The following is a 27,674-nucleotide window of genomic DNA, read 5'->3' on the forward strand; positions in this document are numbered from 1 at the left end:
AGCCGCATGGAAGATGGCAGGATCCCCAAAGACACATTGTACAGCGAGCTCGCCACTGGTATCAGACCCACCGGCCGTCCATGTCTCCGTTATAAAGACGTCTGCAAACGCGACATGAAATCGTGTAACATTGATCACAAGTTGTGGGAGTCAGTTGCCAGCATTCGCCAGAGCTGGCGGGGCAGCCATAAAGACAGGGCTAAATTGTGGCGAGTCGAAGAGACTTAGTAGTTGGCAGGAAAAAAGACAGAGGCGCAAGGGGAGAGCCAACTGTGCAACAGCCCCGACAAACAAATTTCTCTGCAGCACCTGTGGAAGAGCCTGTCACTCCAGAATTGGCCTTGAGAGCCACTCCAGGCGCTGCTTCACAAACCACTTACCACCTCCAGGCGCGTAGCCATTGTCTCTCGAGATAAGGAGGCCCAAAAGAAAAGAAAGAAAAGAAGATGGTCGGCACAGACTCGGTGGGCCGAAGGGCCTGTTTCAGTGCTGTATCTCTAAAACTAAAACTAAAATCTGCAGGAAAGGAAAGACTGGCAGGGATTCAATGGAGGAGATTGAAAACAGATTATATTTAGGTTAAAGTGTTATGACAGCAAATTATCTTACTGACTGTTCTGTGGCCCTTTGCACTGACGTTTTCAGCATGAGAGAATAGACTAGGGCCTGTCTCTGGCTTGTACAGATCCTGTTTTCATCTATGCCAATTGTCATGTTAGGCCCCCACCTGCCAAGAATGAGGCACATTAATTTTGTCATGAACATTGATTTTAAACTGTTACTGGAGTGAAGAAAGGACTTGTTAAACAGATCAGCCGTGGCTGGAAAAGACATTTACATATTAACAGACGATGCTTGGAAGGACAAAGGACCATTCCCTGACACGTTCAACCCACGATGGACCTTGATCACCAGGTATTGTGTGTAAGAGGAGCATTCCAGAGACTGCTAAGGTGATGCAATCCAAGACGTGATCTGACCAGTTAGTCACATGACTAACCTGCTTGGCAACCTGTGTTTTTCTGAATTGTACAAACAGTTTGAACTCTGACTGTTTTGCTCCTGGACTGAGAAGATCTCTCCTGTCTGCTCCCATCTTTTTCTCACAAGCTTTTGAATCCACTGAAGACACATGAACCCCAAGAAAGAAAAGACTCCTACAGCATACAAGGTTTAAGAAGAATACTGGGCACCAACGAAAAGCAAGATCTACCTACAATCAAGGAATCTACTGTGAGCTCGAAGAACCATAACACAAACTCTTCAGATATTGCCTCAAACTTTTCCACTTTTTTTCTTTTTTTTGGTCTCTATTTGCATGTGTGTAACGTGTATGCATGCTAGCGTGGGCACGTTGTGTATCCGCAAGTGTTAACTGAATTAGAGTTTGTTTGTTTAATAAATTTCTACTTTTCTTCTTCAAACCTAAGCAAACCTGTTTGTGCTGGTTTCTTTGCCTTATATTTGGAAAGTGGTGAACAAGGATTCACCAAGGGGAAGCTAAAAACACGGTGTGTTTAAAATTAAACCCTGTTACGGTAAGACCAGGTGAAGGCTGAGAGGGACCCTTAGACACCTTCCTCACCGGGTCGTAACACCATATTGCCTGTGCTGTATACATTGAACTTTATTATGCTGTGACATCACCATAGTGATTGCTAGTTTCTTGACCTAATACATGCATGTGAAGTGGGACATCAAGGATTAAACTTCTGCGACTTGTGTTATATCGGTGTTTAAGCATTCATGATTTTATTTTTTGGAAAAAGATAAATGCTATGAATTAAAAATTCAGTTCTTTTCATCAATTTAGTTTTTAAAATTGGTATATTATAAGCGAGACCAATAATAAAATGGTCATGTTGCTTGAAAGTACAGCTCGCACAATCGCCCTCTGGTAGCTTGCCCAATTGGCCGTCTCCATAGATGAACCTTAGCATCACCTCCCCCACCTCATTTTGATTATTAATGCTTTCAGTGAAGGGAAAGGATTCCACCCCCCCACAGAAATTCTTGAGAATTGTTACACATTTTGACGGTGAGGATAATTATTTATAGAAATGCCCAAAATTATTAAAACATGAATTGTGCCTCAAAATTATTAGTGAATCAATATTTTAGTTTTTTTTGGAATAGTCTGCTGCAAAGATCATCTAATGTTTAATTCTGTTTTGTTAAGCAAAAGCACAGTAGAGTAAGCCATATGATGTAGTTATCAGTACCAACCTCACGTTAGAATACGCTGTCTTTCTTAGCGTGGATTAGAGTTCTGTTACAGTTGAGAGAGAAGCTCAATCCTTGATGAAATAAATCCTATCCTGTCCTAAATCCCCACCCTATTACCTTTTGTCCTCGCCAATCTCGACTCATCCCTGTCCCCGATTTATTGAATTCAAATCCTTGTCTTTATTTACAAATGCCTCCATAGTCTACTCCTGCCAGCTCACTGCCTTCCTTCCCCCAAATCTTCAAACTTTGGGCCTCTTTTACACTCTGTTTGCCTTGTCTTTGGTGGCAGATCTTCAGATGCCTTAGCCTTACATTCTGGAATTTCAGCTGCACCCCTCCATCTTCCTTCATCTCTGTCCAGATTCAAATGCCTACCCAAAACCAAACCTGCAAACCAAGCTTTTTTCACTTTACTATGTTAAGAGTGCTATATAAATGCACATTGTTGTAAATCCCTATAAGGGACTAATATGCAATTTTCTACAAATTTGTAATAATGAGGCTTCTGTACTCTTTGAAAATTTTTCAGTTCAGGAATAGCCTTTTTGAGTTTTAGCTGGGTACATTTGATTTAATTTTTTCCTTTTTAAAATTTTAAAAGGAAAGACCTTTTTTGTACTATCTTCTATGTTACTTCAGTTTGAAGGGAAGCGAGATATTCACAGCCTTCAATAAGGCTGCAGTTATTTGCAGAAGATACAGTATGTATCTAATTCTTCTAATTGTCACATGAATAGAGAATGAAATGAGACACTAGAGATAAGATAGAGCTGAAGTTGTCCTTATGATGTAGATGTAGTGATTTTAAGCTTTTCAACCCCTGATAATGGGGATCAGTGCAGACAGTTTTTTTTAAAAGCATTTGAACAGAAAAATATTCTGATCAACTGCTTTCATTCACATTGACATTTGCCCAATCCCAGTCAGTTGTCATCTCGTACTGACCTGCTGCTTCCCAACTCTAGCCAACCATCGCAGGCTAATCAATTTAACTTGGGTTCTTTGAGCCTCAAAGGATGACCCCGTAAGATTTACAATCTTGGTTGTGCTATAACATTGTGTTTGTGTTCCTGTGATCCTTCCCCTTTCACTCACTATTGCTTTTCACCTTTTCTTGCTGGAAACTGAGTGATTTTGGTCTAAGATGAATAGCTTCATATAGAACGATCAACAGATGTTTGAAGGTCAACTTCAGAGGAGCCCTTTGACCTTCAGAAATTTGGAGCTTTAGCTTTTTCTGCCAGCTTTTGTTTGAGATACTCCCAACAAGTGGAGGAGATTCACGTCCTGCTCGATTCTACTATTCCAGCTAAATGTGCTAAAATGTTCATTATTACCTTATTTGTGTGTTGAAGTGTTACAACATGAGAGCTGGGAAAGGAATTTAGATTCCATTAACATTAGCATATCACTGAGGTATGAAGGTGGATAATTCCCACTGGTCTTTCTAAATTACTCATCCCAATGAAACAACTCTTGACTCGTCACAGTCAGCCACATTGTTTAGATAAGTGTAGAGGACAAATATCAATCGGTGACATGAGACATTGTGATGTGTGTGTGTGTCTGTATTCTTGGGCAAATACAAGGTGCAGTATGATATTCATTGCAGTGCGATTCTGGAAGCCTGCTTTCATCAGTCATCATAAAACCCATGGGAAGCGAGATAAATGTTTATATTGTTCGAGAGATTGTATTCCACAACATTAACAATTGTTTGTAAGTCAGTGGTCTTGATTGGTCTTCAAGGAGTGTACATTGTGGCAAAGGCTAAACAAAGATGGTAGAAAATATTGGCAAGAGGGTTCTTTGAGGTTGCTCTCACAAGAAATGTTTTTTAAAATTTTTTTTAGAGATACAGCACTGAAACAGGCCCTTAGGCCCACTGAGTCTGTGCCGACCATCAACCACCCATTTATACTAATCCCATATTCCTACCAACTCCCCTCAATTCCCCTACCACCTACCTACACTAGGGGCAATTTACAATGGCCAATTTACCTATCAACCTGCACGTCTTTGGCTGCGGGAGGAAACCGGAGCACCCGGCGGAAACTCACGCGGTCACGGAGAACTTGCAAACTCCGCACAGGCAGTACCCAGAATCGAACCCGGGTCACTGGAGCTGTGAGGCTGCGGTGCTAACCACTGCGCCATTGTGTGGTTACATTAAGTGTGTGATTTGCTTTTCCGCCAAAGGCCTTTTCAGAAATAGTGCGCTGCAGATGAACTATCAATATCTAGTAATGTGAAATGATGTATTTGGAGAGCAAAGCAGTCAAAATTAGACATCAGACTGAAAGTCATTGGTCTACAGTGAAAGTCACTGGTCCACCAATACAATAATGACATTTTTTCTATATATACACATACAGAGGCATATTTTGGGGCAGTTTGTTTATAAAGCTGGCATAAAGGATTCCTGTAATGTGTCAGAATGCATGTTCCGACCAGTAACTGTCATTGCCACTGGCCCATCGCTGTGTGTACTGGTCTCGGTCTGGCAGCTGAGTGCTATTTTGTTTGGGAGAGCTGGCTAAGGTAGATTGGGTAAATAGACTAAAAGGTATGGCAGTAAATAAACAGTGGGAAACATTTAAAGAAACAGTTCAAAATGTTCAAAAATACTTTCTATTAAAAAAACAAAAACTCAGCAAGAAAGATCCATCTGTGGCTTACTAGGGAAGTTAAGGATAGTATTAGAATAAAAGAAGAGGCTTATAATTTTGCAAAGAAGAGTAGTAAGCCTGAGGATTGGGAGTGTTTTAGAAAACAAAGGGTGACCAAAAGGTTGATTGAAAAGGGATAAAATAAAATGAGAGTAAACTAGCTAAGAATATAAAAACCGATTGTATGAGCTTTTGCAAGTACATAAAAAGAAGAGAGGCTAAAATAAATGTTGGTCCCTTACTGGCAGCGACAGGAGAAATTATGATGGGGAATGAGGAAATGGCAGAGATGTTGAACAAATATTTGTCTCTCTTCACAGTAGAAGACACAATTTACATACCAGAAATAGAGTGTAACCAAGGGGCTAATGAGATTGAGGAACTCAAGGTAATTAATATCAACAGAGAGAAAGTTAAGGGACTAAAAGCCAACAAATTCCTGATGGTCTAAATCCTCAGTTTCTAAAGGAGGTAGCTGCAGAGATAACGCAGCAAGGTGGCAGATGGAGTATAATGTGGGGAAGTGTGATTTTCACTTTGATAGTAAGAATAGAAAAGCAGAATATTTTTTGAAAGGCGTGAAACTTCTAAACGTTGATATTCAGAGAGACTTGGGTATACTCGTAGAAGGAACATAGAAAGTTAGCATGCAGGAACAGCAAGCAATTAGGAAGACAAATGGCATATTAGCCTTGTTTGCAATGGGATTGGTGTACAAGCATAAGGAAATCTTGCTCCAATTGTACAGTGCTTTAATGAGACCTGGAATAACGTGCAGCTTTGGTCTCTGTATCTAAGGAAGAATATACTTGCATTTGAGGCAGTACAGTGAAAATTCATTAGATTGGTTCCTGGGATGAGTGTTGTCCTATGGTGAGAGGCTGAGGACATTGGAGTTTAGAAGAATGAGAGCTGATCTCATTGAAGCATACAAGATTGTGAAGGGGCTTGACAGGGTAGACACAGAGTGATTGTTTCCCTAGCCAGGGGAAACAAGGATACGGAGCTACAGTCTCAGGATAAGGGGTCAGTCATTTACGACTGAGATGAGAAATTTTTTCACTCAAAAGGTTGTCAATCTTTGGAATTCTTTACCCAGAGGGTTGTGAATGTGCCATCATTGAATATATTTAAGGCTGAGATAGACAAAGTTTTGGTGTCTCAGGGAGTCAAGGGATATGGGGAGCGGGCGGGAAAGAGGAGTTGAGGCAGATGATCAGGCATGATCGTATTGAATGGCAGAACAGGCTTGAGGGTGTGTATGGTCTACTTCTCCTATTTCTTATGTTCTCATGATTGAAGTTTGACCATTGTTCATACGACCATACTTGGTTCAGAGTTAAATCTACATGGGATTCACTCTAGAATTAAACTCGAAGTAAGATAGTTATTTTACTGGATTAGCAATTCAATGGCCTGGACTAATTATCCAGAGATTGCGAGTTCAAATCCCACCATGGCACTTTGGAAACTTTTTTCATTCTTTTCACGGGATGTGGGCATCACTGGCTAGGCCAGCATTTATTGCCTATCCATAATTGCCCTGGAGAACGTGGTGTGAGCTGCCTTCTTGAACCACTGCAGTTCATGTGGTGTAGGTACACCCACAGTGCTGTTAGGAAAGGAGTTCCAGGATTTTGACCCAGTGACATTGAAGGAACGGTGATATAGTTCCAAATCAGGATGGTGTGTGGCTTGCAGGTGGTGGTGTTCCTATGCATCTGCTGTCCTTGTCTTCCTTGGTGGTAGAGGTCGCGGTTCTGGAAAGTGCTGTTGAAGGAGCCTTGGTGAGTTGCTGCAGTGCACCTTGTAGATGGTACACACTGCTGCCACTACATCAGTGGTGAAGGGAGTGAATGTTTAAAGTGGTGGATAGGGTGCCAATCAAGCAGACGGCATTGTCCTGGATGGTGTTGAGCTGCACTTTTCCAGGCAGGTGGAGAGTATTCCATCACACTCCTGACAGGTGCCTTGGACAGGCTATGAGGAGTCAGGAGGTGAGTTACTTGCTGCAGAATTCCCAGCTCTGATTTGCTCTTGTAGCCATAGTACTTAAATGACTGATACAGTTCAGTTTCTGGTCAATGGTAACCCCCACGATGTTGATAGTGAGGGATTCAGTGATGGTAATGCCATTGAATGTCAAAGGGTGATGGTTGGATCCTCTCTTATTGGAGATGGTCATTGCCCGGCACTTGTGTGGTGCGAATGTAACTTGCCACTTAACAGGCTAGGCCTGTATGTTGTCCAGGTCTTGCTGCATATGGACATGGAGTTGAAAAAAAAATCTGGAAATAAAAAGCTGGTAGTGTTAAAAGTGACTATAAAGATTTTGGATTGTCATAAAACCACACCTGGTTCACTAATGTCTTTTAATGAAGGAAACCTGCCATTTTTGCCTGGCCTGGACTTTGGTCCTACTCCAATTTAGTTGACACTTAACTGCTCTCTGAAGTGGCCTAGCATGCCATTCTGTTGTATCAAATTGCTACAAAGCTTACCACGCAAACTGTAGCAAGTCAAGGAGGTCCACCACCACCACCTCATGGCAAGTGGGAATGGACAATAAATGCATTCCTTGCCAGCAATGCCTGCATCCTGAGAATAGATTTAAAAGAAGTGTTGGGACTATCTAACCGAACTAGGTTAATGCAGAAGCAGACCAGATATCAGGACTTTAAATAATATTTGAAAATAAGAAACTGCTGTTGAAGATACTTTGTTCTATTCTAACTATACAAGTAAACCAGAGCTTATGGAAATCTTGGACAAATTTGCCACGGTGTAATATTTACACAATTCCACTTTAAGGCCTGCTCAGGTCAAGAAAAAAAACACGACCCGGCCCGAGTCCCTCCATTTTTTCCCGCGCCCGACCCAATCACCGGAATGTTCATTTTACCTACCTTCCCATTCCGAAGCTGCAGCATGAGCGCGATGACGTCATAGAGATGCTCATTGCGCAGACTCAGAGTTTCCCTCCTCGATGTCCCGGACTCCTAGCTCAGGTAGGCTTTTCAACTTTTGACACTTGACAGCAGAGCAAAATGCAATACTTACTGTGTGTCTCCGACCTGGACCCGGCCCGAGTCCGAAGACCTGGAAGAGTGACCCAACCCGAACCTGACATGTCGTCGGGTCCCTTCGGGGTCGGGTAGCAGGCCTTTACTTCCATTATTCTTGAATTCTTGTTGAGGTGTGTAGCTAATACTTTATCCTAAAACTAAGTGAGCTTTTCCAATAACTTACTGTGCATCAGGTACTGGCTTGGCATGAATGCTTTTGTTGTAGCAAGCTAATCATTAGATGGGCTAACTCCGTTTTAATCCCTTTTATTTGATGTGATTATTCTGAGTGACTGTCATTTCTCCATTATCATTACTACGAATAAGATGTGCCTCCTGGCAACTCCCAAGAAGTGCTTTCAACCAATTGCCTGTCAGAAATCACCTAACCGAGATGGTTGCACATTGGGAAGGCTAGGCATTGGCTGTAGTGCAAAAGCAACTGGCAAAAAGCCTGCCAAAAAAAAGTTGTTTAAAGTTAACACCAGGTTCTGGTAGCCTGCTGTTAACTTTAAATAACTTTCACATTTTAATGATTAAAAAGAACTGTGTTATCAGTTATTTTGTATGATTTTAATATTGTACTTATGTTAGGAGGGTGGAGAGCAGCATCTCTTTTGTGTGTGTCTGACTGCCTGCATTAAGTCCTGCCTTTCCCAGCTTCATAACTATCTGAATAGGGGGTGAAAGCATGATTCACACTTGCATCGCTGTGAAATAGAATGAAGATTGAATCGTTCAGCGTAATATAAAAGTGATGATGTATCTCACCTTTTCCTTCTCATCTTTTCTCTTACTCTCACTTTCTTCTTTCTCACATTGCTTCTCTTTCTCTTCTCTTTTTTTCCGTAATTTTCTCATTCTGTTTGACTTTTATATTTCTCCCCCCCCTTCCCCAACCCTCACCTTTTCTCATTATTTGTAATTCCAGCCATCTTGCTGTGGGTGCAAAAGCTACTTTCACTGAGCCTGAAAGAAAATAAACACCATGGCGATCCAGAATCCATAATGCTAATTGCCCCCTATTAACGGGGAACTATACTTGTGTCTTGGCTTTTGGGGAAATTCCCATATTCATGGATGTCTTTCTCTTTAGAAAGAGGAAACAAAAGAAATGATAAAACTTGGCTTTGCTCATAGAAAATACTAATCTTCTAAAACAGGGAAAAGCTGATAGCACTTGGGTCAGGGACTCTGGTCATTTAAGGGTTAATATGCCAGGTGGCAACTCCAACACTTTGAACCCGAGATTGTGAAATTCTAGGCAGGAATCTTTAGTGGCTCAGAGAAAAGTGACCTGAGTTGAATGATGGTTTAAGACCAAATATTCAACTCTTGACGCACAGTGGAATGAAGGAAGTTTTTAAGAAGTTCTGGAACAATACGGAGGAGGATGTGATAGTAAAACGAGTTCTACTTGGGGTCCTGCCTGATCAATTTGTAAAAGACTAATTGGGATAGTGCCTCTTAGCTTTTGTATTGGCCCACTCTTGGAACAAAGTTGCAATTTGTCCATTCTTCCCCAGCCCCCAAATCACTGCCTATCCTGTTCTATTCAAAATTCTCTACCACTCTGGATTGAGCTTTAGCTCCGAGGCAGCTCAAAGATTTTGTAGCATGTCACTTGTGTCCATTGTTTTATATTTTATTAACCCCATGAATTCTTCTGGCTTTTATGAGACTCCAAGCCTGTTTTGAATTCTGTTTCTGGATATTCAGTAAGCTTGTGCACAATCGCTTGGGAATACACGTACAGAACAGTACTTCAACTGTTTCCTTATGATTAGCATTCATTAAACTGAAAAATCTGGGTCTTGCCACAGTTTATGAAAGGGGTCTGTTGCAGTAGTTAAAAGGTTATTGGGCAGTAGTAAATGAGAGCTAATGGATTTGAAACCTGCATTTTGACCAGTTTAGTTGCATATCATATGACATGTTACTGTGCTGCAGTGTGGAGTGGGAGGATGTAAGTTTGAGTTTGTGTTCCTTATTGTAGCTGAATGCTGTGGGAAAAGGGAGCATGGAAAATCAGAGAAGTACACAGATTGCACTCATTTCCTAGTGGTCCAGTAAAGAGCAACACTGGGGGAGACCTGGGACGAGTTGTTTGTTTAACGATCAGCTGTTGTTTAGAAGAACCTAAGTGAAAGGGAGAATTCTACTGGCCTATTTATTAAAGGTGGGATGCTGGGAAGAATTTTTAGGCAGGTTTTAAATTACCGCTGTTGGCCTGGTCTTGTATTTATGAATGGTTGTAATAGTTCCAGTGCTTTATGCTGAGCAAGGTGAATTCGAGTTGAGTAAAGCACTTGCTTCTATATCAAGTTTAACTATGCTTTTATTCCCGACTCCAGTGTAAAACTGAGAGTTTCAAATCTTGCGCATCTTTTGATGTATAGTAAGTGTAGTAGATTAATCAAATATATTCACTAGATGTTCTAACTCTATACACTTGAAAAGCATTTTTTGATTATGGAGGAGATATGCACTTCAGTTTATACTGTAAAGGGATCATAGACAGTAAGGCTTTGGTCTCAGTATATACTGCAACAACTTGCATTTATATAGCAAAAAGTCTTAGGGGGGCTTAATAAGTGCATTATCAATTAAAACATTTTTGACATTGAGTAGAAGGAGATTTCAGGACAGATGACCAGAAGCTTGCTCAAAAAGGCAGGTTTTAAGGTGCATCTTAAAGGAGGAGAGTGAAGTAGAGAGGCTGAGAGTTTTAAGGAGGGAATTCCAGAGGTTAGGGCCTTGGCAGCTGAAAGCTCGGTCGTCAATGATGGAGCAATGAAAATCGGGGATGTGCAAGAGGCCAAAGTTGGAGGAGCGCAGAGATCATGAAGGCTTGTAGGGCTAGAGGAAGTCATAGAGATGGGGAGGGGCGAGGCCACAGAGGTACTTGAAGTCCGGGATGAGGATTTTAAAATTGAGATATTGTCAAACCAACACTATTGTATACTAACTTTCTCATAAACTGGAAACTGGCTATAAGTGTAATGCCTGTAAGGCCTTGTTGAGCAGCAAATGCCAAAAGATGCCTGTTTGGCATTGAAAATGTCCCTCTGCTTATACTCTTAGAGAAGCAGTATTGCCCTCTTCCATTGTCCATCCACAGTATTAGGTCCTTAGCACTTGCTTTACTCCACATATCTCTCATGCTGATGTTGGGACACATCTCTGATCAAATGGGCTGCTGACCAACAAACTTTGCAAATGTACTGGTCAAAGCAATGTGACAAAGCCTTATCCACATCCATGGGCTGTTGCCTGCCTTTTTTTGATTGTCATTTCTTGCAGCATTTGTGCTTCATTCTTGAGCAGTCAAGATGGGAGGCAGTGACGATGCCTAATATTTCTGCAGGGTAACTTTTTTCCCTTTAGCATGGTCTGAGGAATCTCTGTCTACTCCATCGGTAAAAGCCCTATGTCTTTCCTTCTATCTATCTCCGATGCAGACACCAGTTTGTATCACCAGATCACGAGATAATATACCTATGGTACTTGGTGGGGATGGGGCGGGGGGAATTAAGTGCTGCAGTCAGTATACATGAATGATCTCACCCTAAATAGTTTTTTTTTCCAGCAGGTTTTTACAAAATACAGATTATGTTCATAATGTTTTACTAAAGAAACATGTACACCATGTGATGCTAAGCAATGAGAAACACTTCTGTGTTTCTTCAAATACAGACATGGCTGGACTGGCTGTGTGGGAAATTGAGGTTTCCCAAGTGCTCTTGTGAAGGTCTCCATTGCGCTGCATTATCGATGCGTTTCTTCCCCCCACCACTTTTTTGAGAGAATCCTGATGGATCCTGCACCCTTTTGGGGAGCCAGTCTGTGTCTCAATACAGTGTAAAACCTGCAGCGATCTTGCTGCGTATTGTAGTAGTGGGTTATCTGAATCAAGATTTCAACTAATATGGTGGGGGATAAACTTGTTAATGAAATTATGGTAGAAGTGCTCATGCTGAACAGACTGATCAGCAAGCTGTTCTTCATAGGTGTTAAGAACACTGAACCATGTGATACAGAATTTTAACAGCAGCATCATGCAATGTTAACTTGGATTCAGAATTACAGTTTGAATGCAAAGTGCTTGGGCGAGTATTCATACTGTGAAGAGAAATGACGTAAACTTGATTAAGCTGTGCAATTATTTCTCAATATGATATATTTTCCAAGTTGTGTATATGCATTGCAAGATCTGAGTATTTTGCGTGCAGTTGAAGTATAACTCGGTGCAGAAAATTACCTAGTTGCTACCTAATATATGGATGCCTGGTGAGGACAGCATTGGACACAATTGGACAGCCTGCCATCACACACAATCAAGATCCACACGTGAGGTGTGAGGTACTTGAAGTTGATCACTGCCTGTGGAGCTTTACCCTGAGTGAGAGAAATTGAGGAGGGATGGAAGAAAATTGGAGCAAGTATAAAGAATTCTTTCCATTGTATGTGTCTCTTACTCTAGCCTCTAGCACAAATGCACAGCATTTGAATCCATATTGTTTACTCTGCAAATATTCAATATTATTAAAAGTTAAGGGTAGATCATGCCTGACAAACCTAATTGAATTTGTTGAAGAAGTACTGAAAATAATGGACAGGGAAATGTCTGTGAATGTTATTTATATAGATTTGTAGAAGGCATTTGATCAAGTCCCTCTTAACAGACTGTTAGCTAAAGTTGATCCCACAGAATTGAAGTCTGATTACTGACCTGGTTAGGAAATTGGCTGAATGGCAAAAGAGAGAGAGTGTAGTGATAGTGGGCAGGTACTCTAATTGGCAGGAGGTGATTAGTGGTGTCCCACAAGGAGCCTCAACTATTCATAGTGTTTACGATTTACTTAGGTGATGGAATAGAAAGCCATATATTCAAATTTGCTGATGACAAAGATAGGCAACATTGTGAGCAGTATAGATTTTTTTTGTTCGTTCGAGAGATGTGGGCGTCGCTGGCTAGGCCAACACTTATTGCCCATCCCTAATTGCCCTTGAGAAGGTGGTGGTGAGCTGCCTTCTTGAACCGCTGCAGTCCTTGGGGTGTAGGTACACCAACAGTGCTGTTAGGAAGGGATATTGATAGATTAAGTGAATGGGCAAAACTGTAGCAAATGGATTTCAATGCAGACAAATGTGAGGTCATCGGCTTTGGACTTCAAAAGGATAGAATAGGGTGTCATTAAATAGTGAAAAGCTACAAACAGTGGACATCCAAAGAGACGTAGGGGTCCAGGTACATAGATCAATAAGATGTCATGCACAAGTACAGAAAATATCAAAATTGTTCATGGAATGCAGGCCTTTATATCCAGTGGACGCCAATACAAAGGAAGTTGAAGTTGTGCTTCAGCTATACAAAGCCCTGGTTAGACCACACCTGGAGTACTGTGAGCAATTCCAGGCATGACACCTTAGGAAGAATATATTGGCCTTGGAAGGAGTGCAGTGTAGATTTACCAGAATGATACCTGGTTAAATTACTAGGAGAGATTGCACAAACTGGGGTTGTATTCCCTTGAAATGAAGGTTCAAGGGTGATTTGGTTGAAGTTTTCAAGATATTGCGGAGAACAGATAGGGTAGACAGAGACAAACTAATTCCACTAGTTGGGGAGTCTAGGACTCTGGGGCAGAGTCTAAAAATCAGTGGCATACCTTTCAGGAGTGAAAGTAGGCAACAGTTCTTCATGCAAAGGGTGCTAGTAGTTCAGAACTCTCCCACAAACGACAGGTGATGCGAGATCACCTGTTAATCAAAGCTATTAAGGGTTATGGGGGAAAAGATGGGTATATGGAGTTAGGTCACAATTCAGCCATGATCTTATTGAATGGTGGAGCAGTTTCGAGGGGCTAACAGGCTTGTCAGCAAAGTTACAGTCCTTGGAATAAACTGGACAGTAGAAGCATGGATACGAAATTAGCTGAGTGACAGGAAACAGAGACTGGTTGAGAGTGGTTGTTTTTCGTACTTGAGGAAAGTATGCTATGTGGTTCCCCAGGGATTTGTTTTGGGACTCCTGCTTTTCTTGATTTATATTATTAACCTGAACATGGGTGTACAGGGCACAATTTCAAGATTTGTGGATGACACAAAACTTGAAGTATTGTGAACTGTGAGGAGGATAGTGATGAACTTCAAGAGGACGTAGACAGGCTGGTGGAATGAGTGAACAATTGGCAAATGAAATTTAATGAAAAGTGTGCAGTGATTCATTTTGGTAGGAAGAACAAGGAGAGGCAATATAAATTAAAGGGTACAATTCTAACGGAGATGCAGGGGTAGAGGGATCTGGAGGTATATCTGCACAAATCATTGAAGGTTGCAGGGCAAGTTGAGAAAGCAGTTAATAAAGCATATGGGCTCCTGGGCTTTATAAATAGGAGCATAGAGTACAAAAACAAGGAAGTTATGATAAACCTGTATAAAACATTAGTTCGGCCTCAACAGAATAGTCGGATGAAAAATCAAAATGATCATTCCTTTTAAAGCGTGATAATGAGATGATTGTTCACTGAGATTTACCCCATCTATTCTCTTTCTTTGGTTGCGATGTCAGTTTGAATGTAATTTTATAGGTCACCTGATCACTTCTCGGAGAGTAGAATTGGAAACTTAATCTAAGAATTGTGTGGTTAATCTATTTACTGCACATTTAGTAAAAGAATAGTCGCTGGGAAGGTAGGCTGCTTTTTTTTTTACTTGATATCTCTTTGTGAACTGCTGTCGTAGCAGGAGTAAACAAAAATCTGTTTTGGATGAACAAAAAGTGAGGGTGAAGGTGTAACACAAGTGTTAACTCAAACCTGCAGAAGTGTAATCAAGATGCTGCTGTAGAGAACAGTTTGTTTCTGACTTGAGAGAAACAAATTCAGCCTACTGTGAAATTGTTCTGTGATTCACTTCATTTAGGGTTATTTAATATGTACGTATGGCATGTTGTGTAATGCTATGAATTGGGATATGTTCTTTTTAACTTTATTGGTGCAATTGCTAACTTCACTGCCCAAAGAATTATAATTATTTAACACGTTTTGAAAATCAGAGATGATGATGCACACATTTTGCAAATAGCATCTAATGTCTGGCAGCAGCTCGTGCTGTTCCAGAATTAAATTAAAGACTCCAGGAGGAGTCATGCATACTTACAGTAAGTAGGATATCTCTGCAGTGCTGGTGAGTTTCAGGTATACTGAAAAAATGTCTCTCCAGGAAGAGATCCTTGCCTTTTATATTTTTGTACCAGCAGGATGGGCTAGAAAGTCCTTCATGTGGTACCTGCATATCACTGGAACTGGGGAATCAGGTCACGGAGAGCTCCTCGGTGTAGTACTTGTTGCTGAGTTTGAAATGAGATGGGATGCTCTTTGATGTAGTATCTGCTATCATTGGAAGAGAGATGGCAGGGGGAGCTACAAAATGTTGTAGGTGTGTATATTAAAAAAAATTCTAACAAACTAATAAAGATCCAAATAAAGAGGGTAACTTATTCTAAAATCTAGTAAGCAACCATTTTGGGGGAAATAGCAATAAATTATTGTAAAAACCTACTTAAATATTTTTAAGAAAGGACTTCTATGTTCAGTATAATTATTTGTCAGTACAGCTAAAGACTGATATCATTGTTCTGCATTAATTCATTTGTTACTGTTTCCAGGGAATGGTTGTGATATTCTTATAATGTGGTATGTATTCTCCGTATACTTGGGGTCCAGAATTATTGAGTGCTTCTGTGTAAATATGTCATTATTGATTAGCAGATAACCTAGTTTGCTTTGTTTAACATCAATGGGAATTCAAAGATGTCGTACAAATCAGCATCTGCCTATAAAGTGGGCATTGTGTATTGAAATATTTTTGCTGCATAGGATATAATTTGTGTAGACATTTTTATTTATATTCTGATCTCACTGAGACCATATTTGCTTTTCCTGTCTGACATTCTGTTGTGTTTTTAAGTCACTTTTCTAGTTCTTGTTGGGTATTTACTGTTTATGTCAATCTCTCCCATTTTCACACACTAATTCTGTGTGTGTGTGTCTATAGGTGGCGAATGGTGTAAAAATTCAAACCCTCCTTTCGGGTCAGAATTTCATCTTGTACAGTGGAAAGTTTATTATCAGTCTGCATTGTGCAATCATGACCTTTTTAGTATTCAGTAAAGAGCACAAAATGTTCATTGCAAAGTATGTGCCAGGGTTCTTCCTCAGTGGTGAATATTACGACTAAACTATTATTTGGAAATGGGGCATCGGAAGAATGGTTTATTTAATTCAACCATCCCAACAGAAGTTTAAAAAGGGCCAAGGTACATACTTGAATTGACTTCAATAAACAGAACAGCCTTGAAAATCCGTAACCTAATTAATATGACACTTCAAAATTTGGATTAATGAGGTGTGACTCTATTGGGCAAACCGTTTGAAAATGTCAGTGTACCACCTGCCTTGCACTGATGCAGTGCAGTGACAGTGCTAGCTGCTGACTGGTACAGACTGCAGTGCCACACAGAACTAATGGACTAATGAGTCTATTTTGCCCAAACCTTTGACTTAAAGAGTTAAAGATTACAACTCTGCTCTTACAAATAAAGAAGCATTTTTCTATGAGTATAATTAGTGTATTTTAGGCTATAAACTTGCTTTAGTAGGAGGGCAGACTCTGTTTGTAAGCTAATAAATCTGTGTGGGAATCGCATTTAACTCTTGACCCCAGTAAGAGTATCACACAGAGTTCATGGTCACCAGTGCAGGCTGCATCAAAGAGAAGCCATGCGTAATGGGAGTGCTGGGTTACCAAGGTAATCCTGGCACTGTCAATGAAGCTTTAACCGAGACTGCAGTTTGTTGTGTGTGATAGTGGGTGTCTGGAACTTGATGTGGTCGTACGTCATTCTGAAACTTGTGCTGAGAATGGCAAAGAGTGGGTGTATTTGTCATCTTTCTGGATTGAGTTACTGTGTTTACTGGAATAGAACTGTATTTCTCCATACAGCCCATTAACCTAGATTGCCAAATGTTAGTTTAACAGAAACGTTGATAAATTCTTAGTAAGGAGTCACTGCTGCAGTGACTGTGTCCATATCTGTATGAACAATGTGCATGTTTTGTAATGAAGGCTATTGATAAGTTGTCTTTGTTATGAAATGTGCAGCTGATCTTGTGTTGGGCTCATGAACCTGTACCCTTCAAAAAGAAAGGGTTTATTGCACTGTTGGATCTATATAGGGGGAACTCTGGGCCTGGCTATTACGGTAGCTAATCGAACTCTGAAGAGTTGGAGTAACAGTGATGGGGTTGCTGAACAAACCCAACAGGTATGAGGAGCTGTTCTTCTCTGGTTTTAGTAAACAAGACCTTTGCATTTCTATAGTGCCTATAATACAAATGTTCCAAATTATTTGACTGATGGAGGTAAGTAAGGAAAACACGGTGAGGAATGAAGGGAGAGATTGGGAAATGTGATCAAAAGTTTGATTGAAAAGATGGGTTTTGAAGTTGTGCTGGTTAAAGGTGGAGAAAGAGAGAGAATTGGAGAGCGGAAGGGATTAAGGAAGATGTGCTCGATAGAGGGACTGGCGTTTCTGATGACTCTGCCATCAGTAAGTGGGGTGAGGTGAAGGGAGGAGAAGATGAACACAAGCAGTATGCAGAAGGTGATATAGGGCTGGACGGAGCAGCTGGTCTATTAAGACGTAGGATGGCATGAGACTGTATCGACAAGGATGGAAATTTTAAATTTAATGAGTTGGGAGACAGGAGTTAATGTAAGTCAGTCAGGATGGCGATGATAGACATGATACAGGCAACAGAGATTTGAAGAAGTTGGAGATTGTAGAGTGCAGAAGTTAGCCAGGCAAGCATTGGAGTAGTTGTGTGGAAAAGACAAAGGTTTTAATAGGGGTTTTGACAGCAGATGCAATGAGGAAGGGGTGAAGGTAGATAATCTTGTGGAGGTGGAAATATATGGCCTTGGTGATGGTAGGATGTGGGATGCAAAGCTCAGCTCGGGGGTCATGCAATATGCCAAGGTTGTACATGGTCTGATTTAGTCTAAGTGAGTGGCTGAAAAGAAAGATGCAATAACTCAAGAGAGCATGGTAATTTCTGTTCATCCAGGAAATGCAGAGGCTGCTCTAGTTTTCAAAGATCTGCTTTAAATGTATATTTTTAATCTCTAACTCTAATGAACATATATGTTAATTTTCCACGATCTATGTTTTCCTTGAGAGGTGGAAACAATGAGCCACTAATAGCAATTTTAAAGTATAAATTAAGCAATGTAGATAACATGTAAATTTTTTAAAATTTGCAATGTGTAAACTATTGTGGCAGGAATGAGTATTAATGGATGCTAATTGGAAGAGTTTTTATTGGCAACAGTATTTTATTTTTTACAATGAAACTGCTGTAAGGTAACTGCAGTGTATGCTGTTTTAGTAAATCTGAATACTGTTTGAGAAATCATCTTGTGGTCTAATGGTGCATTCCTCTCACATGCCCATTGCACTTTTTTGGTTTCCTATAAATTGGTAGATTTCAGAATTTTTACAGAAACTGGGAGAGTTGTGCGGCCCTCAAGAAAATCTTTCAAGTTTCAGGAATTGTAAGCTGATTATATGTATTTTTTATGTATATATACTATTTGTGCAATATTTGTTTATTTTATAAATTATACTGCTTTTTAGAAACTTGCTAATTGTACAGGCAAGTAGCACAAAGTCCAGCTTGACAGAGTACTTAACTTGGAGAATTTGGTGAGTGAGGGAAGAGGTGATGTTCTGATCTTTTACAAAACAAGGAGTAGTCCGAGTGAGGGCATGGGAGACAGCGAGACCTGAGAGCTGAAGTCTAGAGGCATTAATTTGGTGAGCATGGAGGTGTTTATCTTTATCACAGACACTCACTGGCAGCAGCAGTAGACTGTGGTGGAGACTAAGAGCAGCGACCAAGGAGTTAAAGCAGGGGAGAGGCTCCAGCGAAATCTCTGACAACAAAAGCAACGTCTGTAAAACTGATATAGTGACGCCCCAACCAGGGAAGGAGCTGATTGGTGAGGTGATGGTAAGTGTTTCCAGATAATAGAAAGTGAAGGCATGGCAGGGAACCTCAGCCCCATGGAATGAACTTCCTGTGTCATGTGGGAAATCCTGGATGATCATATCTACAGGAAGTGTTGCCAGCTAGAGCACCTCAAGCTCTGGGTTTTGGAGCTTGAGTGGCGGCTGGAGTCAATATGGGGCATTCATGAGGTTAAGTGCTTCGCGGAAAGTATGTTTCTGGAGGTGGTCACCACGCAGCTTAAAAATGTGCAGGCAGAGAGAATGGGTGACCACCAGAAGGCCTAGGAGGACCAGAGTGGCAGGACAGGAATCCCATGAGTGCTTCTCATTGTCCAGCTGGTATTCAGCTCTGAAACCAGTTAGAGTGATGGTTCCTCTGGGGATTGTAGGCTGAGCCCAGTCCACAACACTGGTGTTTCAGCTGCACAGGGGAAAGGAAGAGTGGAAGAGCAATAGTGATAGGGAATTTGATAGTGAGGGAAACAGATGCTTCTGCATCTCAATGTAACTCCAGGATGATGTGCCTCCCTGGAGCCAGGGCCCAGGATATCACTGAGGGGGGAGGGTGAACAGCCAGAGGTTGTGGTCCATATCTGCACCAGTGACATATACAGAAAGAGGGGTGAGGCCCTAAACGTAGAGTTAGGAGAGAGCTAGGAGAGAGATTGAAAGCAGGACCTCAGAGGTAGTAATCTCCAGATTACTCCCGGTGCTATATGCTTGTGAGTACAAAAATAGAAAGATACAGCTGATGAATATGTGGTTGGAGAGATGGTGCAGGGAGGAGGGCTTTAGATTCCTGAGGCATTGGGACCGCTTCTGGGGGAGGAGGGGCCACTTGGACGAGCTGCACCTCAACAGGGCTGGGACAAGTATCCTCGGGGTTTTGCTCGTGCTGTTGGAAAGGGTTTAAACTATCTTGGCAGGGTAATGGGAACTTGAGAGTGGATTCAGAAGGGAGAGAAGAAAAGTTGGAAATGGAAGGCAGAAAATTAGTAAGTGTGTTTGGAAGGCAGAGGAAACAAAGGCTAGAAAATATTCAACAAGGGAGTTTGGCAATGCTAAATGGTATATACTTCAAAGCAAGATGTCTAGGGAATAAGGCAGATGAATGGAGAGTGCAGATTGACATGTGGGATATGATATGATATAGCTCTTACTGAGACATGACTGATAAAAGGGTAGGAATGGCAGCTCAACATTCCCGGTTACAGGGTTTTCAGACGAGATAACAATAGGGATAAAAAAGGAGGGGGTTTGCAATATTGATTAAAGAAGCAATTATAGCTGTGAAGAGGGATCATGTGGGAAAAGGATCATCAAATGAGGCCATATGGGTTGAACTGAAGTACAAAAAAAAGGCAGTCACACTACTGGAGTGTACTATAGACCCCCAAACAGTCAGGGGGAGATTTAAAAAATGCAAACACGTAGGCAAATCTCTGAAAAGTGCAAAAACAATAGGGCAGTAATAGTGAGGGATTTCAACTAGCCAAATATTACCTGAGAGAGAATTATTGTGAAAGGCACAGAGGGAGCAGAATTCTTAATGCAGTTAGGAGAATTATTTTAGCCAGTATGTAGCAAGCCCAACAAGAGAGGGGGCAGTTCTGGACTTAGTTTTAGGGAATGAAGCTGAGCAGGTGGAGGGGGTATCAGTTGGGGCGCACTTTGGTGGAAGTAATGATAATTCAGTTAGATTTAGGGTAGTTGTAGAAAAGGACAAAGATAGACCAGGAATAAAAGTTCTCAATTGGGGGAAAAGCTAATTTTACTAAGCTGAGATGTGATTTAGCTAAAGTGTAGTAGAAATAGCTACTGGAAGGTAAATCAGTGCCAGATCAGTGAGAGGTATGCAAGAAAGAGAAAGTGTGGGTTCAGAGCAAGTATGTTCCCTTAAAGTAAAAGAGTGGTACTGACAAACCCAGAGCCTCCGGATTTCAAGAGGCTTAAAGGAGAAGATAAAGAAAAATGGGAAGCTCGTGACCGATGCCGAGGGCTCAATACTGCAGAAAACCTAGAGGAGTATAAAAAATGTAGGGGCAAAATTAAAAAGGAAAGCAAATAGAGGGCATGAAGAAAAATTAGCAAGTAAAATCAAGGAAAACCCAAAGATTTTTTGTAAATACATGTAAATAAGAGCAAGAGGATAACTAAAGAAAGAATAGGGCCTATTAGGAACTGTGGGGGTAACCTGTGTGTGTAGGCGGAGGTCGTTGGTATGGTTCTTAATGAATACTTTGTGTCTGTTTTCATAAAAGAAAGGGATAATACAGACATTGCAGTCAGGGAGTACGCATGTGAAATATTGGATGAAATTAACATAGCAAGAGAGGAAGTATTAAGAGGTTTAACATCTTTGAAAGTGGGTAAATCCCCAGGCCCGGATAAAGTGTATCGCAGGCTGCTAAGGGAAACAAGAGAAGAAATGGCGGAGGCTCCAACTATCATTTTCTAATCCTCTCTGGCTGCAGGCATGGTGCCAGAGAACTGGAGGACAGCTAATGTCGTGCCATTGTTTAAAAAGGGAGAAAAGGATAGACCGAATAATTACAGGCCAGTCAACCTAACCTCGGTGGTGGGAAAAATTTTGGAAAAAATTCTGAGGGACAGGATAAATCTTCATTTAGAAAGAGGCAGATTAATCAAAGACAATCAGCATGAATTTGTTAAGGGAAGGTTGTATCTGACAAGATTAAATTTTTTGAGTAATGAGGGTCAATGAAGGTAGTGCAACTGATGTAGTCTGTATGGATTTTAGCAAGGCTTTTGATAAGGTTCCACTTTTTTAATATTCTTTCATAGGATGTGAGCATCACTGGCAAGGCCAGCATTGTTGCTCAAACCTAATTGCCCTTGAGAAGGTGGTGGTAAGCCTCCTTCTTGAACTGCTGCAGTCCATCTGGTCAGACTGGTCACGGAAGTAAAAGTCCATGGGATCCAAGGTAAAGTGGCAAGTTGAATTTAAAACTGGCTCCGAGGCAGGAAGCAAAGGGGTAATGGTTGTTGGGTGTTTTTGTGATTAGAAGGCTGTTTCCAGTGGGTTCCCGCAGAGCTCAGTACTAGGTCCTTGCTTTTTGTGGTATCGATCAATGATTTGGACTTGAATGTTTGTTTTTTAAAATTCTTTTCATGGGATGTGGGCGTCGCTGGCAAGGCCAGCATTTGTTGTCCATCCTTAATTGCCCTTGAGAAGGTGGTGTTGAGCTGCCTTCTTGAACCACTGCAGTCCATCTGGTGCGGGTACACCCACAGTGCTGTTAGGGAGGGAGTTCCCAGACGGTGAAGGAACAACGATGTATTTCCAAGTCAGGGTGGTGTGTGACTTGGAGAGGAACTTGCAGGTGATGTTCCCAGGCGTCCGCTGTCCTTGTCCTTCTAGGTGGGAGAGGTCACAGGTTTGGAAGGTGCTGCCGAAGGAGGAATGGTGAGTTGCTGCAGTGCATCTTGTATATAGTACTTACTGCTGCCACTGTGCGTCGGTGGTGGAGGCAGTGAAGGTTTCAGGTGGTGGATGAGGTGCTGATCAAGCTGGCTGCTTTGTCCTGGATGGTGTTGAGTTTCCTGAGTGGTGTTGGTGCCGCACTCATCCAGGCAAGTGGAGAGTATTCCATCATGCTGCTGACTTGTGCCTTGTACATAGTGGACAGGCATTGAGGAGTCAGGAGGTGAGTTACTCGCTGCATAATTCTCAGTCTCTGACCCACTCTTGTAGCCACAGCATTTATATGACTGGTCCAATTCAGTTTCTGGTCAGTGATAATCCCCAGGATGTTGATAGCGGGGCATTCAGCGATGGTAATTCCATTGAATATCAAAGGGAAACGGTTAGATTCTTTCTTATTGGAGATCATCAGTGCTCGCCACTTTTGTGGCGCGAATGTTATTTGCCACTTATCAGCCCAAGCCTGAATGTTGTTTAGGTCTTGCGGCATATGGAAGCGGACTGCTTCGTTATCTGAGGGGTTGCGAATGGTACTGAACATTGTACAATCATTAGCGAGCTCTTCTGACCTTGTAGTGGAGGGAAGGTCATTGATGAAGCAGCTGAAGATGGTTGGTCCAAGGATACTACCTTGAGGAACTCTTGCAGCAATGTCCTGGGATTGAGATGATTGGCCTCCAACAACCACAACCATCTTCCTTTGTGCTAGGTATGACTCCAGCCAGTGGAAAGTAGTCCCCTTGATGCCACACTTGGTCAAATGCTGCTTTGATATCCAGGGCGATCACTTTTGCCTCACCTCTTGAGGTCAGCTCTTTTGTCCATGTTTGGACCTGGCTGTAATGAGGTCGGGAGCCGAGTGGCCCTGGCAGAACCTAAGTTGAGCAGCAGTGAGCAGATTATTGCTTTTTAAGTTGCTGGTGGAATTTTCAATTAATAGAAATCTGGAATTGAAAGTTAGTCTCAGTAATGATGCCATGAAGCTGTCACCAATTGTCGTGAAAACCCATCTGGTTCACTAATGACCATTAGGGAAGGAAATCTGCCATTTTTAACTGGTCTGACTTACATGTGACTCCAGACCCACAGCAATGTGTTTGACTCTTAACTGAAATGGCCTAGCAAGCCACTCAGTTCAAAGGCAATTAGAGATGGGCAACAAATGCTGGCCTTGCCAGTGATGCCCTCATCCCATGAAAGAATACAAAAAAAATTGTGCAGCTTAGATAAATTAATCTCAGCAATAAATATCAGATCAGGCATGATCGATTGAATGGCAGAGCAGGCTCGAGAGGCCGAATGGCCTACCTCTGCTCCTAATTCGTATGGTCATATGATAACTGTATATACCACTTGTTACACCACAGCTGGAGTACTGAGTGCAGTTCTGGTCACTGCACTATAGGAAAGATGTGATTGCACTAGAGAGGGTGCAGAGGAAATTTATGAAGCTGTTGCCTGGATTGGAGAATTTTAGTTATGAGGAAAAATTGGAGAGGCTCTGGTTGTTTTCTTTGGAACAGAGGAGGCTGAGGGGAGATCTAATGGAAATGTATCAAATTATCAGGGGTCTCAATAGGGCCTTCCTATCCTACTCTATTCCCTTTGTTTGAGGGGCCCATAACTAGGGGGCATAGATTTAGGGTAAAAGGTAGGAGGTTTAGAGGGAATTCAAAAGGAATTTTTTTCGCCGAAGATGGTGGGTATGTGGAAATCACTGACTGCAAAAGTGGCAGAAACTGTCAAAATTTAAAAGCTATTCAAGCACTGAAGGCTTGATGGCCGGTGTGGAGACAATGGGTCGAATGGCCTCCTTCCATGCTGTAAATTTGTATTATTCTCTGCATCTTGCATTAACCCTTTATTTAGTCACTTTTGTGTGGGTGGAGGCGAAGCATCCAGTCTGTACTCCACCCATGTGGGGGGAAACCACTAAAGCACAATAAATGCTGACTGTTCTGGCACGGTTACAACTTATTCTCCATGCTGTGTAAGATGACTTTGAACAATGTTGCCACAACAACAAAAATCTTGCACTTACCTGCATTTCTGATGCCGATGTTATTACTCAGCTGGCCACTAATTAAAAAGAAACACACCACAAATTCAGGAAATTAATTCGATTCAGCTTTCAGACATAGATGTTGCCTTGCATGCTTTGTCAGTCTAGCACCTCTATATGGGAATTGAAATATTAAAATGGTGTGTCAGTGACATCTAATGGTAGGCAAAGGCTGGGAATTATAGCTATTTAATAGTGAGAGCTCTACAATCAGTAGTTTATTGTTTCTTGGGAAGTTAACTAGGTATTAAGCTTTTCAGAACACAACCGTACCTTTGTTTCTAGTATTCAAATTATGGTTGCCATTGAAATTTGATTTAAAAATCAAAAATATGGCTGATCATTTTGATCATAATTAAAATAAACTTGTGGCGCAAACACTAAATATTAAAGTAAATTTTTACCGCAGTGCAATAAGAATACTTACTTTAATTGACAATAAAAATGAAAACACTTGAATTCGGCATGCCCTGCCTTCCTTTGTTCTCCACATTGAGCAACCCAGCATGCCAAAGGAGAGGCAATCAGTTTAGTGCTGGATTTAGCCCAGAAAGTTGTGGGTTTGATTTCTGACATGGTTAAATCTTTTTAATCAAGAGATTGTGTGCAGCATTTGGCATTGTTACAATATTTTTATATGGGCATTCCTGGCAGTTTGGTAATAGGAATAAGGTGCAACACTGCACCAAATAGACATTTATATCTAAAGGCGAGGTACATGTATGGGTATTCATGTTCTTTCTCTCAATTTTTTAAATTTTTGTTGAAAATTTCCTTCTACCTAGTCTCTACATTTTTTTTTGTTTAAAAACTAATACTAACTTTGCTTGTTCATTCTGGCTTGCACATTTCATTTTGAAGGCTGGAACAAATTAAAAATGTATATTGGATAGGTTCCCCCAGCTTTAAAGCCTTATGTTTAAACCAATCAGAAGTCTGAATACTAAAAATTGAAGTAGTGTTGTCATAGATGCCGAAACAGTAAGGCTTGCCAATGAATGGGTAGTTACTGGTGAGGAAGTGTGTGGCTTGACGTGTAAACTTCTCTTTTGGCGTGCCAAGAGTTAAAAAGGGTCTGGAACCCAAGACAGTTGTTTAGTGCATTGAAGGTTGATTAATTGTGTTTCACTTTATTCCCATATTCAATTTTGTGGAAATCCTCCAGGAATGTCTTGAGTTGTTTTCAGCAGTTTATTAGGTTTCCATACTAAAACCACAATTTTACTGTGATCATGTTGTACAGTGAAACAAATTTTGTGACAGACATTCAAACAAGCATGCCTTTCAAGTTTTAAGCTTTGAATTTTGAAGGAGGATGGAAAAATCCCAGTGCAGCATTATATGATGCATAGGCAAAGTAAAGGAATCCAGCTGCTGTTTGTGATATATATTATGATAGATTTTGATACACATTCCTCGGACTTGGGCATGCAGGGGATAGTTTTAAAATTTGCAGTTGACATGAAACTTGGAAGATAATATATGTCAAGAGGACATAGGCTGGTGGAATGGGGTGAAAACATGGCAGATGAAGTTCAGTGCAGAAAAATATCAGGTGATACGTTTTGGTAGGAAGAATGAGGAGCAACAATACATGCTACATGGTACAATTTTAAAGGGGCTGCAAGCAGAGAGAGACGTTGGGGGTGTTTGTGTGCATAAATCTTTGAAGGTGGCAGGACAAGTTAACAAAGCAGCAAATAAAGCATGGGGAATCCTGGGCTTTATAAAGAGAGGCAAAAGTATAAAAGCCGAGATATCATGCTAAACCGATTTAAAACACTGGTTTGGTCCCAGATGGAGTATTGTGTCTAATTCTGGGCATCACACTTCAGGAAGGACTTGAAAGCTTTGGAGAAGGCACAGAAGAGATTTTGTAGAATGGTTTCAGGGATGAGGCATTACTGTTACTTGGACAGACCGGAGAAGCTGGGGTTGGTTTCTTTGGAACAGAGGAGGCTAGGAGATTTGATGGAGGTGTTTAATATCATGAAGGGTTTAGATAGTTTCTCTTTATTTTCTCTGTTTCCAGTGGCTGAATGGTCAATAACCAAATGACACAAATTTAAGGTGATTGGCAAATGATCCAGAGGTGACATGAGGAAAATGTTTTACACAATAAGTGGTTAGGATTTGGAATGTCCTGTCTCATTAGGTGGTGCATACAGATTCAGTAGTAGTCTTCAAAAGGGAATTGCAGGGATATAGGGAAAGAGTGGGGAGTGGGACTAACAGAATTGCTCTTTGATAAAGCTGGTGTAGACTCTATGGGCCTAATCGCCGCCTCCTGTGCATATGATTCTATGAAATATGCAACTTTTTTTCATTTAACTGTGAATAAATGTGTTTTAATGTGTAGAGTCTTGCAAATATTTTTCTTTGTACATTTTATAAATTACCATAGTTTTGCCTCATTTTCCTGGTTTGAACTATTGCCCAACAATTGGTTGAAAACGATACTTAAAAAACCACTTCTTTGGGTTAAGTGTAAATAGTTTTGCCAAGCATCAGAATTTTGTCAGTTCTATTATATAAAAGATATTGCCATTCTTGGGCCCTGCTTTACCATTTTCTGGTAATGTCTGATGTATTGATATTTACAGGAATTGGTTACATTGGATGATCTCCAACTAAGACCTGGTCAGCATTTGGCAATGCTTTATCTTGAATTCTATAAAATGTTCTGGTCTTATATATGTCTGTTTTACTATGTTTCCATTTGAATTCCCAATGAAACTGGCTGTAGGCTGGCTTGCAACTTTTAACTTTCCTTGGCTTATTTTGACCTAACATTGGGATATGAGACTGCAGAGGCATCATAATGAAGTCTGATTATGTCCATCCACACACACTTCAACCAGGGTTTACTTCAGAACAATCACGACATGGTTGGCTTTTCTCTCCTTTGCACAGGGGAGCTGAGGCTAATTGTACCATTCCCATTGCTGTCCTAGTTGAAATCCGTCAAGGAATTGTACCTGAGACCTTATGATCTGAATGGTTCAATTATGGTTCAACTAAGGTTCTGTAAATTGGCAAGTCATGCTGCAGCTGTACAGAACCTTAGTTAGGCCACACTCAGAATATTGCGTGCAATTCTGGTTGCCACACTACCAGAAGACGCGGA

The 27,674-nt window shown here is 41.1% G+C and overlaps 1 protein-coding gene across 5 annotated transcripts in view; it reads left to right on the forward strand.

Annotated features, from left to right (window-relative positions):
- The window catches only part of LOC137383932 (fibroblast growth factor receptor substrate 2-like), an 85,666-nt gene that overhangs the window by 11,291 nt on the left and 46,701 nt on the right, over positions 1-27,674 (forward strand). Inside the window, exon 1 of one of the 5 annotated variants that reach the window (XM_068057340.1) lies at positions 17,018-17,294. The exons of 3 other annotated variants lie outside the window; for them this stretch is intronic. The gene's annotated coding sequence lies outside the window, so the exon portion shown is untranslated. Of the gene's footprint in view, positions 1-17,017; positions 17,295-27,674 lie in introns of those variants that run through there. One more of the 5 variants, XM_068057338.1, reaches the window with a different exon arrangement.

Source organism: Heterodontus francisci, chromosome 25, assembly GCF_036365525.1.
Source record: "Heterodontus francisci isolate sHetFra1 chromosome 25, sHetFra1.hap1, whole genome shotgun sequence".
NCBI classification, from domain to species: Eukaryota; Metazoa; Chordata; class Chondrichthyes; order Heterodontiformes; family Heterodontidae; genus Heterodontus; species Heterodontus francisci.